At 43.4% G+C, this 21,149-nt stretch overlaps 1 long non-coding RNA gene across 1 annotated transcript; it reads right to left on the reverse strand.

Annotated features, from left to right (window-relative positions):
- Positions 1-5,065: 5,065 nt before the first annotated feature.
- On the reverse strand, positions 5,066-8,812 carry LOC147911847 (uncharacterized). Its single transcript, XR_015550665.1, has 3 exons — positions 8,560-8,812; positions 6,353-6,434; positions 5,066-5,210 (listed from the first exon to the last, which is right to left on the reverse strand). It is a non-coding gene; the product is annotated as an uncharacterized LOC147911847 (long non-coding RNA).
- Between the last annotated feature and the right edge of the window lie 12,337 nt (positions 8,813-21,149).

The raw sequence follows: 21,149 nt of genomic DNA on the forward strand, positions 1-21,149 counted from the left end.
ACCTCTCTTCTCTTGCTGCCTTCAGATACCCTCCATTTCCATGCAGGGACATCTGGCTTGATTTCATCAAGGAACATAATGCTTTTTAAAATAGAAAAGCTACTGGCTACAAACAGCTTCTACTTCCAGCTCTGCCACAAACCTCCCTCTCCTGGATCTCTGCAGGAAATGGGAGGAGAGAAAAATAAAAGAATATAATACATATGTTAATATCTCAATGACTGATAACGCAATATTTTCCAGTTAAGTTCATAGGTGGTTTCTTTTTTTTTTAGCTGATTTCTTTTGTTAAGCATTTCATTTTTTAAAAACAAAAACTTAGGAATATTCAGGAGAGGCCTAAAGTACTTTATAAGGATTTAAACCAGGCCATCCCATTAATAAAGAGGGCAGTTATAATAAATGGACCCAAACTTACCCAAATCTCTGCTGATTTAGCAAGTTTCTCTATTCTGAAACTACACAGGGGATAGAGTTTCATCTAGCCATCTAGATGACTAAATGGCTTCCCTTCTAAAACTGAAGAGTGGTTTTGAGAATATATTTTACCCCATGAGATTCAGTATCTAGCTAACATTGGTGGTTCCATGATCAATAGCTATTATAATTGTTTTTTATTATTTTCATCAATATCATTATCAACATAAATAAGCCCATTTTCCATTCATGAGAATGTATGTGGATTTGTACAGAAACGTTGTGAAGTATCTCTCATGACACCCATAAAACACCTAGAAAGTAACGAAGGTAGCCATTAAATATAAGGCTTGTCTTGCCTAAGACAAATTTCTGGCACAGAATAAATGTTCAAAAATGATAATTCTCTCTCCTCTCTCCCTCCCCAAAAGGAAAGGGTGAAGAATATATTCCTAAAATCTGTGGTTTTCAACCGGATGTCCCCAGACTCTTAAGGGTCTTTAAAGTTACCATTAAGAATTGAAGAGCTCCTTTCTCTTCTTTACTCTTCTTTCTTTTTTTCCTAATTCATTAATTCATTATGAAGGTAACACTTAGCTGAGCTTTTTCTAGAATCAAATGAGATAATATATTTAAAAGTGCATCATGAACTGTGAACTATCATAATAATGGTTAACAGTTTGCTTGCTTATAGAAATGCCAATTATCAGAAGTTGTATATATTTTTTTTGAAAAAAAATTTTCAAAATGTAAAAGTCTGTATAAGGAAGAGAGTGCCGGCCCGGTGGCTTAGTGGTTAAGTGCGCACACTCCGCTACTGGCGGCCCGGGTTCGGATCCCGGGCGCGCACCAATGCACTGCTTCTCCGGCCATGCTGAGGCCGCGTCCCACATACAGCAACTAGAAGGATGTGCAACTATGACATACAACTATCTACTGGGGCTTTGGGGAAGAAGAAAAGGAGGAGGATTGGCAATAGATGTTAGCTCAGAGCTGGTCTTCCTCAGCAAAAAGAGGATTAGCACAGATGTTAGCTCAGGGCTGATCTCCCTCACAAAAAAAAAAAAAAAGAATAGAAGTTGGAGATAGGGCTAGCCCGGTGGCATAGTGGTTAAGTTCTCACACTCTGCTTCGCCGGCCCAGAGTTCATGGGCTCAGATCCTGAGCATAGACATACACACCACTCATCAAATCATGCTGTGGAGGCATACTATATACAAAAAATGGAGGAAGACTGGCACAGATGTTAGCTCAGGGTCAATCTTCCTCAAGCGAAAAATAAAAGAGGAAGATTGGCAACAGATGTTAGCTCAGGGCCAATCTTCCTGACAAAAAGAAACAAAAGAAAAAGTTGGAGATAGTCTAGATTTTGTTTGAATATATAAAGTTAGATAAACAATTTAGAAAAATCTTAGGATAAGCACTAAAAGATTAAAAATACAATATGTAAATTCCAAAATTCCAAAGAAAACTCCATTGGTCCAACAGAAAGCAGGAAAGAAGTGGGGAAGGATACAAAGAAAAAACATGATGAACGGAAAACACAAAGTGGAAAGGTAGAAATATGCCTCCCCATATGTCAATAATCATAATGAATGTACATGGATTAAACTCATTAAAAGAAAGAATTTGTTTGAGGCCCAGGCATTAGCGCCATCATGAAGCCTTAGGAAACACAATGCTAAAGTACTTGCCATTGCCTCAACTTGTTGGAATTAGGTCTTCATTAAGTAGTAGATAATAACAACAATAAACAAACACATAGAGACAGAGATTGGATTGGTGGTTACCAGAGGGGAAGGTGGGAGGGAGGAGGGCGAAAGGGATAATTCGGCACGTGTGTGGTGATGGGTTGTAATTAGTATTTGGGTGGTGAACATGATGTAATCTATGCAGAAATAGAAGTATAATGATGTACACCTGAAATTTATACAATGTTATAAACCAATGTTACTGCAATAAACAAAAAATTAAAAAAAAAATAAAGATTTGAGTCTAGATGTAAAAAAAAAAAAAAGAAAGAAAACCTCAGATTGGATTTTTTCAAGGCACAGAATCCAGTTTCATGCTTCTTCTCAGAGGTGCTCTTAAAATTATCCAGAAAAGTTCAAAAGAAAAGAATAGAGGGGCCGGCCCCGTGGCTTAGCGGTTAAGTGCACACGCTCTGCTACTGGCGGCCCGGGTTCGGATCTGGGGCGCGCACCGACGCACCGCTTCTCTGGCCATGCTGAGGTGGCGTCCCACATACAGCAACTAGAAGGATGTGCAACTATGACATACAACTATCTACTGGGGCTTTGGGGAGAAAAAGGGGAAAAAAAGGAGGAGGATTGGCAATAGATGTTAGCTCAGGGCTGGTCTTCCTCAGCAAAAAGAGGAGGACTGGCATGGATGTTAGCTCAGGGCTGATCTTCCTCACAAAAAGAAAAGAAAAGAATAGAAAAATATATACCAGGCAAATACTAAGCAAAAGAAAGCTGGTGTAGTAAAATTAATGCAAAAACATTAGTAGTGTTCACCCATAGGAACATGGCACGTCACAAACACCATACCAAGCGGATGTAGTCAATATACTGAACAAGAACTGCTGGTGAGATGTGATCAAAAATGCAACTTTACTTTTGTCTAATCCTGTACCTTTAAAATTAAGTTTTTCCCAGGCCCCATGGCTTTGCTGCTCACTCCAAAGACTCCTACAGTCACTTTAAATCACAAATTGAGCCTTATTTCAGTGATTAGAACCCCCAGTCCCAAATAATAGAGGACCCTCTGAACTCAATTTAGAGTTAAACCTCCTCTCCTCCCTCAGCTAGCACCAACTTCAGGTGGACCTACCACTTTTGGGGGAAAGGATGCTCTGGGTTTCTTCTCTTTCCCATCCTCCCCAGCTTGCTAATTTAGACTTCAGGCCTGTCTGGGGTTGAAGGGAGGGAGTAAGCAGCAAGTTCTTGACTGGTCTCATAGTAAGTTGGCTTCATGCTGTTTGAGTCTAGCTGACGTTTAAATCTGACTCTTTCTCACCTGAGGCTCCCCTACTACAACTCCTGTGTCAAGAGTTAAACATTCTATTGCTGTTTTCCCTCAGCTCTGGGTTTTCCAGTTGTCCATTCCAACCAGTTTCTGTGGTGGAATCCACAGCAATCCCAAACAGTTCTCTTCGGCAATACCAAGCAGCTTGCTCTCCTGCAAGGCCCACTTCTGGTACATGATAAACACCCATGTATCTTTTGCCCCCAACAAATTGGGAATGTAAACATCCCAATAAAGTCACGTCTCCTTTGCTCCCACCATCACCACAGTCACATTCTCTAGCCTATAAGATTTCTCTTGCTGGAGTCAGATTCCATTTCACTGTTCCTCCAAACTCCAGGAGTTACAAATCAAGCTTCAAGGGGTCCAGTTGAAGCCCTGGGGTGAAGGGGAAAGCATTCCAACTCTTCCCCGCTGGAAGCCCACTCCAAAGAAATCCTCACAAAAATTCCTTCTCCATATCTCCTCTCTCTTGACCCTTTTCATTCTCCTTGTAAGTTTTAGAGCTGCTGCTTTACGTTTTGTAAGGTTATTTCCTCTGAAAACCTGGCTTTAGAGTTTTGTATCTATTATATCTTGATGTGTAAGAGGAAACTTCCAATTTAACATCCTGTCATGCAAATTTAAACCAAGCAATCCCCCAGTCCTGAAAGGTCACCATCTAAAGTTTAAAGACATTTAAAAGGTAAAGTATGGGCTTTGGAGTGTGAGGAACTGGGGTCAGAATACAAGCTGTGCAACTTATTAGATTTAGGGCCTTGGAAAATACACTTAACCTCTCTGTGTTGTTGCTCCTTCGTGCAAGGGAAATACTGCTCCCTACCTCACAGGATTGCTATGGGGATTAAAGAGAGAATCAACCCAAAACACCAAACACTGCATCTGGCCCTCAGTGAGCACTCAAGCAAATGTTAGTTCCCTTCCCACCCTGCCTCTTCCCTTCTTGAAAAATATGCCTTTCACACACTCTACCATAAAGAGCATTTGTAAATGTAACAACAAAAAGGGGAAACGCAGGTATGATCTTCAGTGCCATGTCTGTATTCCAGAATTGATTGACAGATACAGTATAGGAAAAGGGACGATATTATCACGCCATTCTCCCTCTGGGAGTTACCCACCCAGTGGAGTTGAAGGGAGGGGACACAATCATCATGCCATTAACTGGTTCATGTGTTTTCCTGAACCTTAATTTTAGTTTCTAGGTTAAAAATCAATAGAGCATATATACTTAGAGCTCCAGAACTTTAGATTGCGAGTTTTAGCGACCTAACTCATCAATAGTTACAGGACCTGGTAAGATCCTCCCCTCTTCTGACTCCATCTATCAAAGATGGTGAAATAGCTGATATTACTTAATATGTGTGGGACACTAAGTGGTCTGTATGATAATTCATATAAACGTCACAACAACTCTAAGGGGAAGTAATGTGATTATCCCCATTTTACAAAAGAGGCACAGAGGCCAAGGACACACAGCTAAAAGTGGTCGACCTGGGGCTTGAACCCAGTTAGTTAAGCTCTTAACTGCTATACTATCCTGCCTCTCTGAAAAATAGTACAGCTATTGAGAAACGTGAAACTTGAGATCTCATCTGTGAAAGTACCCTGACCCTATTATCAGTTCAGGCCCTCCTAGAAGCAAATGCCAAGACAAGCTTAGACATACAAGAGCTTTATTGAGGAAATATCTGTGAAAGATAAAGGGAGAAGGAGCAGGAGGAGATGGAGAGAGCCTTCCGACTGTGATGCACGTCTCACACCTGTGAAAGGAGAGAGCGAAGGAAGGAAGATTAGGCAGGAAGAACCTCAGTCTGCAGTGCAATAATAAGAAAGTCTGCACCAGGCCAACAGGGAGGACAAGCAAAGATTAAAGGAGTCCTCCAACAAGCAGAAATGGCCCGGCTCAAGCTGCCCAAACCTGCTCAGTTATGGTATGAGAGCAGTGTGGGGAAAGTGGGGCCTTAGCATAAATGTCAGAAAAAATTCCAACGTTCTTTTGAGGAAATATCTGAGCTATGTGACTCCATGGCCACCAGAGACCTGGTGACTTTTTCCTGGCAGTCATCCAAATACCTTCTACTGCCCGAGGCCTGAGCATTCTGCAAGGACCCTGAACCTGATCCCTCTGCGCTGCCTCAGCACAGGGCCTCCCACTCTCATACTCTGTCCCCTAAGAGCCAGGGCATCCTGATCAGCAGAGGGCTCTCTCCAGAGTCCGTGACCTTCAATGCATTCTGCTTTAGAGTTGGCCAGACAAGTCACTTCTTGGACATGTGATTGAGATACCAGCCTTCTGCCTGGCAGGGAGGTGGTGAGGGCCCAGAGAACCAGGCTCTGGATTCTGCTGACCCTCCACCATCAATGCCTTCAAAAGCATCTTCACAGCTTGACTTTCCTGGCCCCCAAGTCGTGGGCTGGGCCTGCAGTGCATAGGGGTGTTCACGCAGGAGGTGAAACCCCTTTTCTCCTGAGTGTAGGACCACATGCCTTTGCAAAGACCCCTTTCCCTGGGATCTCCTGTGTCTCTGGGCCTGGACTGACACAGACAGCAGAAGCACTGCACCACGCACACACAGAGCTAAAGTCACCACAAAACCACCCAAACAGGCTGGGGTACATCCGAGATCCTTCTGGGAGTCTGAGAAAGGTGGGGGGGGGTGGTAAGGTCTTGTCTGAGGTCTACCCCCATTTTGTGTGCCTACCTCACTGGACTCTGAGAGAAGGGCTAGCCCCTTCTGCTTCAGCCCCATTTACCTGGTCAGACCCAGGTCAGATATCTGCTTGCTCAAAGACTATCCCAACCAATGTTTCCAGTTAGGAATCCTTGGGGCTTTATCTCCTCCCTTACAAAAGATTCCCCAAATGCGAAAGGGAAAAGGAGGGAAAGGCAAAGTGCTCTGACCTGTGATGGAGACAGTCGTCGTCCTCCAGGTAAGCCTGTCAGGACAGCCCGACCATCAGGAGGGTCTTGTGCCTGCTGCAGGCTGGAGCAGAGAAACCAAAGTCAGACCACCCTGAAGAGGAGTGTGGCTTGGATGAGCCCTTCCACATCCTGCCCCAGTACCACCCCTCAGAGCGCCAGGGGGCTGGATTCATCCTGTCTTGTAAAACTGCCACAGTGAGCCCCTGGTCCCTCATCTCATTGCAGCCAGAATCTAGCATCCATCAGGCTGCCATATCCCTGAAGACTGGTCTGGAGACATGAAGATCCCCGAAATGACATCTTAGAGAAAAGAAAAAGCCAAGGGCACAGTCATTCTTGCTTTGCTTCATAGAAACTTAATTTTCTTATATTACACTTGTCATTTTTTGTTTGTAATTTTTTTTTTTTTTTTGGTGAGGAAGATCAGCCCTGAGCTAACATCCATGCTAATCCTCCTTTTTTTTGGTGAGGAAGACCGGCTCTGAGCTAACATCTATTGCCAATCTTCTTCCTTTTTTTCCCCCAAAGCCCCAGTAGATAGCTGTATGTCACAGTTACACATCCTTCTAGTTGCTGTACATGGGGCGCGGCCTCAGCATGGCTGGAAAAGCGGTGCGTCGGTGCGCGCCCAGGATCCGAACCCGGGCTGCCAGTAACGGAGCACGCGCACTTAACCGCTAAGCCACAGGGCCAGCCCTGTTTGTAATTTTTAATTTTTTTGTTTTAGTGCTTTACAAAGGCATGCCCCCCTTGAATTCTTACAAATATTTTCTTTTTCTCACTTTATAGTTTACACTCCCTCTGGGCACACAGAAAACTGTACTTCCTAGTCCCATAGCGTCCCCAGCCCTTTGCTGTTAGGTGAGGCCGTGTTACTAGTTGGGGCCAATGAGCTGTGCACAGCAGTGACTTATGTTACTTCTGAGGTTACTTTAGAAGAGTGAGTGCGAGATCATGACACTGCCCTTTGCCACAGTGACCCGCAATGTTCCAGGTTGTGGAGCCTCTGTCAGCTGGCGTCCCTGACAAACTATGGGAAGCAAAGCCCCCTCACCCCTGGCCTTCATCAACACATGGTGGACATTTATTGTGTGCTAGAAATCAACCTTTGCTGTGTTAAGCCACTAAGGTTTGGGGGTTGTTACCCTAGCATCATATGCTTAGCCTAACCTGACAAACTCAGCGATGGCTCTCAGTTTAGAGTGCAATGGAGTCACCTGTCATACTTGTTAAAATGCATACTGTATGACAAAAATATGTTGGGGGACAGACTTAGGGATTAGTGACGATTGAAGAGAACTACTCGATTATCTTATTAGCTGACTGACAAATCCTTTTGAATTTTATAATTTTTCATTTTTTTAACCTCATAATAGTATTTGTTACCCAAGTAATAGATATTCTATTTGGAAAACTGAGAAGGCACAAGCAAAAAGGAAAAATTAAGATAAAAATCCAGAACTCTGTCACACAGATATTAACCTTCTGACCTTCTGGTGTGTTATCATGTCAGGAATTTTCTTTTGAAAAAAGACCATCTTTTCCCTGAAGGAGAGGAATGGAAAAAAATCCATAGCATCCCTTTCGAGAGAGCTCCATCAACTCCACCTAAACAAACACGCGCGCTCGCGTGCGAGCGCGGCAGAACAAGAGTGTGGGGAACGCAGCCCTGGAAAACGATTCGCTTCCATATCTGCCCGCCCGCCCCCACACCTCGGGGCCCATATGCAGAGAACAGCGGTGCTTACCTCTCTTTCGTAACCTTCCGCTCAACACACCCACATCCTCCGCAATAGGAAGCTGGCACGCACGCATGGTTCCCGCCCACCTCCCCAGCATGCCCTGTTGCCCACCATTTTCTGAATCAAAATGGATAGAGAGCGTGGCGGTGGTGTGAGAACTGCAGTACAGGACCTGCTGCGGGGTCCGCTTACACCCCCTTTTTCTTTTTAGTGGTTTTCAGGTGGCTCCCACCTTCGCATCCACCTGCAGGGAACCCGGGTGTTTTCCTCCTCCTCCTTTTTCCTTGGGCCAGAAGCCAGCCTGCTTTCAATGCAATAAGAAACTGGTACCCGAACCTGACCCCCGTCTCTTCCCCAGATTCCTCCCCCAAGCCTACCATTTTTTTGCCCAAAAATGGACCGGAGCAGGGGCAGGAAAGGGGTATGGGCAATGCAGTTCTGGACCTGCTTTGGTGTTCGCCCTCGCCTTCGGATATCCTCTGCTCTTTCAAACCTCCTCAGATCCGGGGCAGGAGGTAGTCTCCTTCTCTTCTGTCTGGCGTCCAGAAGCGCGCCTGCCTGCCTCCAAGGTAATAGGGAGATGGTGCTGAGGCAGGAAAGAGGACTCAGACTACACAGTGACTTAAATTCACGTCTGCCCTTTGTCCAGCGAGGCCCGTGTTAACAGTGAGCTAGAGTCTCCAGTTAACCCTCCGAATAGCACTGCAGCAGGAGCCGGGTCGTCGCTCCCCGCCCCTCTCCCCAACTTGACACTGTTAATCTTTTCAGTCTTTGCCAGAAACATGAAAAGTGTATTATCTCCCTGGAATTTCTATTTGCCCTTCTCAGATTATCATGGAGGATCAGTCCCTTGGGGTTAATCAACCATATCTTTTGTTTCTCGCCCGCTGCCTAGACTCTCTACCTCCCCTCCCCCAAGAGCCGAAGGTCTACCATTTCCCTTGCAGTCCTGTCCAGGCATGAAATGGGGTTCAGGAAATGAGGCTCAGAGTGAAGAGTCAGAGATTTTTACTAGTTCTTTTTAATTTTTGCCAGTTCTGTTCCTTAAGGTTATTATTATTACTGATAGTAATATCAGCCTACATCCTCTTTGTCTTTAAAAGATAGAAAACAGCCATCTGTTGTCATTTGAGAAGCAAGAAGTGGATTCAGGAGTTTATGTGGGTAAACAATAATCCAGCCACCTGTTTTCCCTACTCAGTGATAATACAAATATAGATCCTTTAGGCAGCCACTTTTTTGCAAGTCTGAAATGTACAGAGCAGCTGGAGGCTCCCCCTGTGAGGGGCCCCTGGTGGAGGGGGCTTTCCATGAAGTCAGCCTCCGAGGTCACATAATCTCACAGTACCAAGGACACCTTGGAGTTTCAGATTGTAAAAGCTGGTCACAATGTTCTGGTCTTCAAAATTATTAATTCAACCTCTACAATTGCTCTATTGCCCAGTTCTCTACCATATTCATATCCCTATTAACCCTTTCCAATTGCAACCAAAATTTCCTACTACTTCTTACCATCTCAGGGACAGATCTAGGTTGTGGGGCCTGAAATTTACAATTTGGGGGACCCTCTTTAAGAAAAAGGATATTAAAAAGGTATGGGCAATGCAGGAAATTAGATACCAAAGTTAATATTTATTTACAATGAGAAAAGAAATCACAACAAATTACAAAATTTGAACAGCTGACATATACAAAACATCCCAATTTCCATACAAATAACATTTTTATTAACTGCCAGGCATACCTCAATGATTTTTTTCCCTACAATTTTTGGCTACAAACTCTTTGATCCTGTCTTCATATGACTTTTTTTTCCTTTTTTTTTTTTTGTTTTTTTTGCTGAGGAAGATTAGCCCTGAGCTAACATCTGTTGCCAATCTTCTTCGTTTTTTTTGCTTGAGGAAGACTAGCCCTGTGCTAACATCTCTGCCAGTCTTCCTCCACTTTATATGTGGGTTGCCACCACAGCATGGGTGACGAGTGGTGTAGGTCCATGCCTGGGATTCAAACCCGTGAACCTGGGCCACTGAAGCAAAACACCTCGAACTTAACCAGTATGCCACAGGGCAGACCCCGATATGACATTTTTTTAATATTGTTTTTCCTGGAGAAAAATGTAAAGGTAATTTAATATTTCCTTTGCATGGTTAATCAGTTTATTATTATTATTGATAAATATTCCAGCTTTACAACTCATTATTGGTGATGGGTAAATTTTTAGTATTGTCAAATCTGAGTAAACTGCTGTCAACCTCTGTCAAGTTTCTTGTATGGGCTTAAAATTTAAGTTTTCTTGTGCAGATTCTTATCAAGTATTCTTAATAATGACACTCACAAACCAGTTTGATGTCAGTGTCCTGAAGGGGAGCAGAATTTGCCACCCCAAAATACGCCTCTTGGCCATAAAGATTATTTTAGGCTGATAATTTTTAAGAAACAGCAGACAAAGAAGCTCAGAAAACCGAGAAGTTACCCTTCCTAAGAGACAATTACACTTATAAGGGAAATCTCCATTTATAAGGGTGTCTCCCTCTCTGTACTGTACCAGGGAGAAAAGGATGACTCTAAATCTCTAGAAATTCCTATCAATGGAGAAGGCAACGACTTAAATCTGCATGACAACCTTACCCTTGGTTACAGTGCTTTGCCTGAAAACCTCCCATAACTGCCCCCCCCCCCAGCCCACTAACATCTTTTGTCTTTAGCTGGGGATGATATTTAAGGTGGTGACTTGGGCCATTTCAGGGAGTTACTCAGTTTTCCTGGATCTCTCCCATGTATATAGGAGGTATACATGGTATTAAACTTGTTTGTTTTTCTCCTGTTAATCTGTCTTTTATTACAGGGAGTTCTCATCCAAGAACCTAGAAGGGTAGAGGGAAAATTATTTTTTCTCCCCCACAGTCCTCATTGTAGTAGTGATTTTGAGTTTCATAGTATCTTAGTCAATGTCAGTATTTCATGCCAAATCACCAAAAAATGAATATGAACCTGTGTAGATGTGATTGGGCAAAGCCACAGGCATGGATGGTGTAGCAAAGACCGGGAGTCCATTTTTGATAAATCATATTGTACTTATAAGGCAGCAATGGGAGCCAAGACTAAAAAAGTATCTTGGAATCAAGTAATGAATTAGGAAATAGTATCAAATGCTGGCAAGTGGCCAGTGTTAAGCCATCAGGCTTTTAATTTGAGCTATAAGATTTGTTCACGGTTCACTAAGCATATGAAAGTCAAGTATAGCATTAGGCTCATTAGCATTAGAGTCAGGCAACCCTAGTTTGAATCCTAGAGCTTCTACTCACTACCCTGTGGAACCTTACTAGTAATTACAGTCATGCACCGCCTAACATGCACCGTGGGACAGACCACATATACGATGGTGGTCCCATAAGATTAATACCATATAGCCTAGGTGTGTAGTAGGCTATACCATCTAGGTTTGTGTAAGTACACTCTGATGTTCACATGACAAAATCACCTAACAATGCATTTCTCAGACCATGTCCCCATTGTTAATCAACACGACTGTACCTAATTATACATGCAAGGGACTGAGAAACACATGAATATATTATCCAGTTAAACTGAAACTAAATGTAATTCCAAATCAACTTCCCCTTAGCTTAATCCCAAACATGCCCACATCCATCTTACCACCAACATGAAGGGAAGTCGGAGTGGAAAAAGAGAGTATGTAGTCTTAAATTGTGGTCAAAATTCTTGCTTTTGCTAACTTTTACAAAAATATATGCGACATACTATGGCCCGTATATTATTTTTCTATTGCCTTTTAACAAAATACAAAACTTAGCTGCTTAAAATAACACCCATTTATTTGGCTCAGAGTTCGGTAAGTCAGAAGTCCAGACATGTTGTGGCTGGGATCTCTGCTTAGGATTTCATAAGGCTGAAATCAAGGTGTCAGTCAGGCTGTATTCTCATCTGGAGCTTAGAGTGCTTTTCCAAGCTTACATGTGTGGAATTGAAAAAAGACAGAGTTTCTCATATTAAGGCATAATGGAGCCGGGCAGACATGAAGAGGAGAAGAAGATCCTCCTTCAGGATGAACTCTTGAACTCATTAGATGCCTGAAATGCATCTGCAAGTCTCCTCAAGGAAGATAAGACTATCGGGAGAGAGACCTCATTCCTGTCAAGGTCATCTACATTCCTAAGTTTTAATGGCTTGTTTCAACTGACCCTCACCCCATGACTACCTTGGGCCTGGAATTTATTAAAAAACATTCCTTTCCCACCCCTCCCCCCTCTTTTTTTTGCCTTTGTTAGCCATGACTGTAAAACCTTCCCTCTCCCTTCAACAGCCAGAACACAACTGGAACACAGATTCAAGTGCTACTACCACTAAGTGATACTTGAATCTGTGTTCCAGGGCTGCAGTCCTGATAAGCCCCAAACAAACTTCTTTTTGTTTAAGTCTATCAGAGTCTACCTCATAATTGGTCAACACACGGTTGTGGCAGAATTCAGTGCCTTGCAGTTGTAGGATTGAAGTCCTGCTTTCCTCCTGGCCATCGGCTGGGGGCCACTCTCAGCTCAGATGTCACCCACATTCCTTGCCACATGACCCCTCTATCTTCAAAGCCCAAAGTGGAAAATCTCCCTCACACTGAATCCCTTTCCTACTTCAAATCTGACTTAAGGAAAGGCCATCTCCTTAAAGACTCATCCCATGAGGTCAGGCCCACTTAGTGATTGCCCTTTTGATTAACTCAGCGATTTGAAATCTTGATTGTATCTGCAAAATCCCTTTTGCCATATACCTAACATGATCATGGGAGGGGTATCTCATATTCACAGGTTCCCTCTACAATCAAGAGGAGGGAATTATACAAGTGTGAAGGTCATTGGGGACCCTCTTAGAATTTTGCCTACCATAACCCTTCCTAATAACCCTTCCTAGAGGCCTCAGATGGTGCCCATACAAATCAAGGGGCCGTGAAGCTTAAGATTCGTTAGCTTCAAGGTGAATTCACCTCTGCATTTTTTTTAAATTTTATTTATTTATTTATTTATTTTTGTGAGGAAGATCAGCCCTGAGCTAACATCCATGCCAATCCTCCTCTTTTTGCTGAGGAAGACCGGCTCTGAGCTAACATCTATTGCCAATCCTCCTCCTTTTTTCTCCCCAAAGCCCTAGTAGATAGTTCTATGTCATAGTTACACATCCTTCTAGTTGCTGTATGTGGGACGCGGCCGCAGCATGGCCGGAGAAGCGGTGTGTCTGTGCGCGCCCGGGATCCGAACCCGGGCCGCCAGTAGTGGAGCGCGTGCACTTAACCGCTGCGCCACCGGGCGGCCCCATCACCTCGGCATTACTTTGACCCTTTCAGAGTTTTTCACTTCACCCATACACCTGTATTCTGCTAATAAGCCTCCCAAAACTCACCCATTCATAATCATAGATTAGTTACTGCTTACAGTTCTAAGTTGTAAGCTGAATTGACCAACGTTGTTTTTGCTGCTAAGATTTTTAGCATTTACCTAAATTGGGGATGATTTACATCTTGGTCATGCAATGAAAGGCAGTCATGATTTCTTGTATATCCACCAGGGTGTGTTAGGTTGAGGGTGCTTAGGTTGGGGAAGACACAAAAGCCACCCACAAGGAAATAGTACTTGTCCTCTAGAGACCTCTGGGAACTTCATCATTACTGTGCCTGCTGTGTGCCCCACATGGGGACAGTTGCTTTGTATAGGCCAGTGGACTATCTCATGTGTTCCCTCACCAGTTTGTAAGGTAGGGATTATTAGCAGGTCAGTAGAAACTTGGAGAAGATAATGTCCAGTGTGTACTGGAGTTATTAGAGAAAAATTCAAAGAACAAGTAAATGATCAAATTAATCTACCTTACTTCCTCATATCATCTTGCTATTCTCCTGCTCAAAAACTCTGGATGGTAACCCCACATTCCACTGAATAATCTTAGATTCCCTATCCTAACAGGGCACCTCAGGATCCAGCCTGAGTCACATATTCTAAGCTTTGCCAACCATTTTTCCTCTGCTCCAGCCAAAAGAGATCCCTAATCAGTGTGACCCAAATATGCTTTATACTTACCCACTCTGTGCTCTTGCTGTGCCATTCTCCTAAAATGAGTAATTGTCTCAAACCTGGTACTATAAAGGAATAAGAATAGGTAATATAAAGGAATATACATCTCATGAAGGAATTGCTCCTTAGAATGTTTCAGGAACATAAAAATAGGCCACAGGTGCTGAGAGCAATAAGTAGCCAATCCTATGACAGCAAAGGCCTCACCCCACCATTCCTTTTGGAGAGAAGCAGAGAGTTTAGCTCAGGCTAGTGAAAAAGGGATTCTTTCAAAGCACTCTGGACCATTGCTTGGTTTGTAGTCTACATCTGACTTCATCTCTTCTTGTGGTACATACAAGATATCCTTCACTTTCAACACCTTTGATCTCTTTTTCCATCCTTCTTCATGCCTCCCCTTATGCTATATGTTTAATTCCTTTCCATGCACTCTATGAATAAATATCCTAGAACTTTTCTTTTGCCAAACTGAGCATAGGTGGAAATATTCTCCTTTCAATAAAGTAGATCATGGCCACCATTGTTCACAAAAAAAAAAAAATGCCTAAGTTGACAAGCATTGAAAACTCCCTCCCTGAAGAGCAAACACAGAAGAGAGGCATTCCCAGTGCTGTCACAGAAAGAATGCCAAGGCCTAGAGCCTGGACATTAGGCCTTTGAAGTGGCTCACTGAGTAGCAGATGTATCACCTTGTAGGTTAGTCCAAAGTTCTTCCTGAGAGCTGACAGGACTTGAAGTTTAAAAAGCAGTGAACTCACAATTCTGTGCTCCTCTGACTTGTTGAGCATCTCATGTTCCATGGGCTGCCAAGACCACTGAGCTGTGACCACACCGTAGTGACATACAAGACACAGAATGGGTTTTCTGCATTCAATCACTTGCACTGCCACCTCTTTTATATCCCTTGCATTGTATATTTGCTACTTTAGTAGTAACCATTCTAACACCACTTTGAACCAAGTCCAAATTGTCATTCTTGCGCATCTCTGAATTCAGACCAGACTAAAAATTTATAAATAGGTATTTGTGAGTGCTATAAGGACACAATTTTATAAATCTTCTTTTGACCTCATTTACAGATGAGAAAATAGAGACAGAGAAAGAGTAAATATATTGCTAAGTTCGTCTAGCAAGCCAGGAAAGAGATTGGCTTTGGAACACATGTCTGTGGACTCCAAGCTATTCTTACTAGATTCCTTGACTAGCTTATGTAATTCAGGAGGGACTTGCTCCCCACATCTCACCTTCCAGAGTTTTTCAGAATGTTACAGGGGTCTTCCCCTGGTGAAAGCTACTTCTAGAGAAGTGGGCTCCAGCCACATTTACACGCAGACGGGGTGTGTGGCACAGGCCTTTTCAGGTAGCGGGAGCTGAAAGTATCAGAAGGCAGGCAGGGCAGCCAGGCGGGCAAGGGGGAAGGCAGTCAGCCCCTGGCAGCTGCTGCTATGACAACAGTCTCCAGGGGCGAGGCCTTTCTCTGGGGGATCTGAGGAAGCCCAGGATGGGTTTCTGGTTCAGAGATTCCTGTTCCCTCGTGAGGCTGCACTTCTGTAGCAGAACAGAGCCCCCTCCCTGTGAGCCCCTCTACAGCACAGACCCCATAGAGGTCTGGTTTCATTTTGCAGAGCCTGTCTGCCCTCTCCAGCCCAGAGGTTCCCCTGCTGCTGCTGCAGCCTCTGCATTCTTTCCTAATGACACCTATGGCAGTACTTTGGTCTCAAGACTTGCTGCTGTGCGCTGCAGCAGGCCCTGTCCAGCCTGTGGCTCTCAGGCTCTCCTCTCCCGCTCCCCCGCCCCCACCCCAGGGGAAATAGCCAAGTGGGAAATGCAATGATAAGAGCCTTCTCTTTGCTGCTTCTGGCCTCACACTAACTGGGTCTAGACACACACACACACACACACACACACACACACACACACACACACACATCCACACACATCCTGTACATGCCCAGAGAAACAAGGAAGGGGCTCTGAGGAAAGGTAGAGTAGAAACTCAGGCTGCTAGGAAACACTCAGGGACAGGAAAGGCAGGTCCAACATTGGCCCAGAGGGAGAGAGTCCCAGGCTCTGGGCTAGGCAGGACTCAGGCTGTCACTCACTCGCTGGAGGGCTCTGGAGGCCTGGGAGCCTTCTACCCCTCTCCTTGCCTCTGTTTGTGTCCTTCTTCTTCTCCCTAAAAGGTGGGGGGAGGGGCAGTGGAAGAGCAATGAATGAGGTCCCCTCCAACTCTAGGGTGCTATGACTCCACGCTGCCCAGCTCACAGGGGCTTCTCTGAGGAACACTGTTTGGCCTGAGTGGGGACCTCTCCAGACAGTGGCTGCTGCTGCTTTTTCCGGAATCCAGAGGAGCCCAGAGCACAGAACTCGTCCTGTGCTGGTCTTCCCTGCTGGGCTGCAACACTCACAGCCTTACTCTTGGCCTCAGGGAGTCTCACAAGGGCCCACAACAACCCCAGTCTGAGGTCTGGGTGACAGAGGTTGGAACAGAGAAGACAGTAAGAATCTGGGGTATTTGGTTCAACAAACATATTTAATGAGTGTTCTGTCCTCTGACTTGTATACACTGACAAATAAGACACAAATGTCCCAGAGGGGTTTCATTGATTTATAGGGGAGATAGATATTTAAACAAAGCTTTAACACATGATAATAATAAAAAAAGTCTAAGTCATCTGGTAATTTAGGAGCACCAGGAAAGAACCGGCTAAGTCAGCCTGCACTGGTGACTGTCAGGGAAGTCCTCTGGGAGTGGTACCTCACTTGAGTTTTAAAGATTGAATAGGAATTTGCTTAACAGAGAAGGGGAGGGCAGTCTAGACAGAAGGAGCAGAATGACCAAAGGCATGGAGGTTTGGCCTCAAAGGTCTGACTGGACCAAACCAGTCAAAGTGGGGCAAGAATTCAGATGACAAATGTCCATTACAGAGGCCAGTTTGGCAGTGTGCCCTAAATGTACCCTATGACCCCACGATTCCTCTTCTAGTCAGTAATCCTGAAGAAATACTGACACCTATGTGCAAGGAGTCAGGCACAAAAAGGCCACCGCAGCATGTTTGTAACAGCAAAGCATGGAAACCACCTAAATCTCTATCATTAAGGAATAACCTACAAGATGTGCGCACTCTGCACTATATGCAGCAGGTACATATGAACCAGATGGAGGTCTAATGTGTGTTTTTTTTCAACACACCAAGCAATGAACTCAATTCTGACACTAAGGGAGTGTCAGATCCCACAGATTAAGGGCTCAGTCCCACAAGACTGCACCCCTTCCACTTCAGATGCCAACCTTAAGTCCAGTTGCTTCTCACCCACTGGTTATAGATTGGAGGTTCCCTCAACCCCTTCCTGTTCGGGTTCAATTAACTTGCTAGGGGTTTGATTAACTTGATAGATCAGCTCACAGAACTCAGAGAAAGATTTACTTACATTTTCCAGTTTATTATAAAGGATATTATAAAGCATACAGATGAACAGCCAGATGAAGAGGTACAAAGGGCACGGTCTGGAAGAGTCCTGAACGAAGGCACTTTTGTCCCCAAGGAACTGGGGTGCGCCAGCCTCCCTGCATGTGGGCGCATTTGCCAACCTGGAAGCTCATCAAATTTGCCATTCAAGAGTTTTTATAGAGCTTAATCTGCAGCCCTCCCCACCTTCCCCTTCCCAGAGGTAGATGAGTGGGGCTGAAAGTTCCACTTGGTCTTTCAGGTTCACCAGGCCCACCTTGAGGCTATCTAGGGGACCCACCCTAGATCACCTTAATAGCATAAGCTCAAAGAAGGCTCCTTATGAATGACAGAAGACACTCCTATCACTCAGGAAATTTCAAGGGTTTGAAGAGCTGTGTGCCAGGGACCCAGACAAAGACCAAATATTTCTTATTATACCACAATAGGTAACAATATGGATAGATTTCCAAGACATACTACGGAGCGAAAAAAAGAACATTTTTTCAAATGAAATGTAGAGTATAATGCCGTTTGTGCGATATCATTTAGAGTCTATGAATGTGTGCGTGTGTAATTTGTGTTTCTTTTCATGTGAATTACTTCTCCATGTATTCTGCTCATTTTCTATTGGGTGAGTGGAGATTTATATTTTTCAAAGATATCTCAAAATCTGTAACATATGTTTTAAATATTTCATCCCAGTTTCTCACGTTCCATTTAATATTCTTTTTTTTTTTTAAAGATTTTATTTATTTTATTTTTTTCCCCCAAAGCCCCAGTAGATAGTTGTATGTCATAGCTCCACATCCTTCTAGTTGCTGTATGTGGGACTCGGCCTCAGGATGGATGGAGAAGTGGTGCCTCGATGCGCACCCGGGATCTGAACCCGGGCCACCAGCATTGCAGCGCGCGCACTTAACCACCAAGCCACAGGGCCGGCCCTCAGTTTAATATTCTTTGAGATTTTTTTGTTAAAGATTTTGAAAGAGATAATTCTTTACTAATTTTTCTGATTGCAAAAGCATGCTTGTAGCAAATTCAAACTCAACAAGAGTGGGGCATGAGAGTGGGGGAGTTTTCTCAACTTTTCTGAATTTCAAAAGATGAATGCCCACTAGACTTGGCAATAAGAGAGAAGGTGTGAAATTTTCTGAGTAAGCAAGGCATAATGGTTAAGAGGTCTGACTTAAGAGTCAGACAAATTAGAGTTCAAATCCAGGGTCCTCCACTTACTGGCTGTGTGACCCTGTGTAAGTCACTCAAACTTTCTGAGTTTCAGTTTCCTCATCTATAGTAAGGTAATAATGCCTTCCTCAAAGAGTTGTAAGGATTAAAAGAGATCCTAAATAGAAAACACTTGGCCCAAAGTAGGTTCTTGATCATTTTGACTTTCTTTCCTCAACTCCAAACAAAGCTGCTGCCCTTTCCTCTACCTTACGCTTTTTGGGGAACCTGTCCATTCACATGGCCTTCAGACATAGGCCTCTGAGATCAAAGAGAACAATTCTATCTTCATTACAGACATCACCATCAAGGGGTATGGTTGATGGAAAACCCAGATGGATGAATGTCATGGCATGTGTGCAAAGAAAAATAAAGGAATACTGTAAATAAAATATATGCTACGTAAGATATAACTACAAACATATAAATGAATACATAAAGGTATTTGCAGGTATAATATATAAACATGTAAAGTAATATACATATATACTATATATAAAAGTAAATTGACATGGTATATAAAAAGAGAGATATACACACACAATGTAAGTACATGCATCTTGTAAGGGAGGAAAAATAATTTTCCCTCTACCCTTCTAGGTTCTTTGCTGAGACCCCTCTGTAACAAAAGATTAACAGGAGAAAAACAAACAGAAGTTTAATACCATATATACCTCCTGTATACATGGGAGAGACCCAGGAAAACTGAGTAACTCCCAGAAATGGCCTAAGCTACCACGATAAATACCATCTTCAGCTAAAGACAAAAGAAAGATGTTTGGCGGGGGGTGGGGGGGAGTACAGTTATGGGAGGCTATCAGGTAGAATATAAAACCTCAAAGATAATTAATAGGACCAGACTCTGATATCCAGACAGGTGTATTATAGTTTCTACTGAAAACATAATTTTACTCTCTACGGTCAGCCCCATTTCTATCAGAGATAATCAAAATAAGACTAATTTGCTTGCAAAATAAGTCTAGTCTCATTAAACTTGACCTGATTATTTATATATATGCAACAAGAATAGTGATTGACCATATAGACTCTTTTAAATCTGCTTTCCTGGAACTTTTCATAAGATGTCTCAGAGTGGGCTTTTTTTTTTATTGATGTCTTAATAGTTTATAACATTGTGAAATTTTGGTTGTACATTATTGTTTGTCAGTCACCATATACATGTCTCCCTTCACCCCTTGTGTCTACCCCCCACCTCCCTTGCCCCTGGTAACCTCTATACAGTTTTCTGAGTGGACTTTTAAAAACCTCTTGAGGCCGGAAAACCAAGCCAAGAACTCACCATCAGACTTTGCCTGTGATGGTGCTCAGGGCAAGCTGCCCCAGGAAGCACCACTCTGGTATGTGGATTATTTTGAGCTGAAGACAATAAGGACTCAGAGAGCTCAGGAAAAATATTTGAGTTTCTCCTCCCAAACTGCCTAAAAAAATTTAAAACCAAAAAATCTGTTTTAGAAAGGGGTTATTATCATGACTGTTATAAAAGATAATTTAGGATAGAGGTTACAATAGAAAAGGCACCAACAAGCCCATCTTATCGGGAGTTCTGTCTCTCTGGCCACATTCTTTGGATGGCCCTGCGAGGAGTTGTCAGACAATCATTTACAAGGGAAGTCTCTATTTGTAAAGGTATCTCCTCTCTTTATTGAGAAAAAGGTGGGGTGAGCTCATTTCTAGTAACTTATCAATGTGGAAGATGAGGCCTTGGGGCTGTATAATAAACCTTACTCTTGTTTACTGTGCTTTAGTGGTAATCTCCTGTAACTTGACTCCCCCCACCCCCAAATCCTCCTTTGTCATTGGCTGAAAATGATATTTAAGACGAGAATTTCTGCTATTGTGTTGAGAAACGCAGTGTCCCTGCTTTCTCCCATGTATACATGTTATTAAACTTGGTATTATTTTCTCCTGCTAACCTGTCTTGTTGATTATTTGGCCAGCCAGAAGAACCTTAAGGGAAAGGGCAGAGGGAGATTCTCCCTCTTCCCCCGACACCTGCAATACCTATAGATTTGGGTGAATTCCTCTCTTCTTGAGGTCCCCAAAATATCCTGAGGTTACTGGGCCTACTAGGAAGTGACCTTCCTTTATCACCTGGTAAGGCTGCAGTGAACCCTGTAAGCAAGGTGCCAGGCTGGTTTTCCAAGGGGCTTTATTGGCTAAATAAAGTCATCCTTAGTTCTTTAAAGCTGTCTGGTCATATCTGAATCTAGACACATTCTCGAATATGACATTCCAGTTGTAAGGGAACAGAATATGACACCCC

The sequence above is a fragment of the Ceratotherium simum genome, chromosome X (genome assembly GCF_057802395.1).
Source record: "Ceratotherium simum simum isolate JZ-2026a chromosome X, ASM5780239v1, whole genome shotgun sequence".
In the NCBI taxonomy this organism is placed as follows: domain Eukaryota; kingdom Metazoa; phylum Chordata; class Mammalia; order Perissodactyla; family Rhinocerotidae; genus Ceratotherium; species Ceratotherium simum.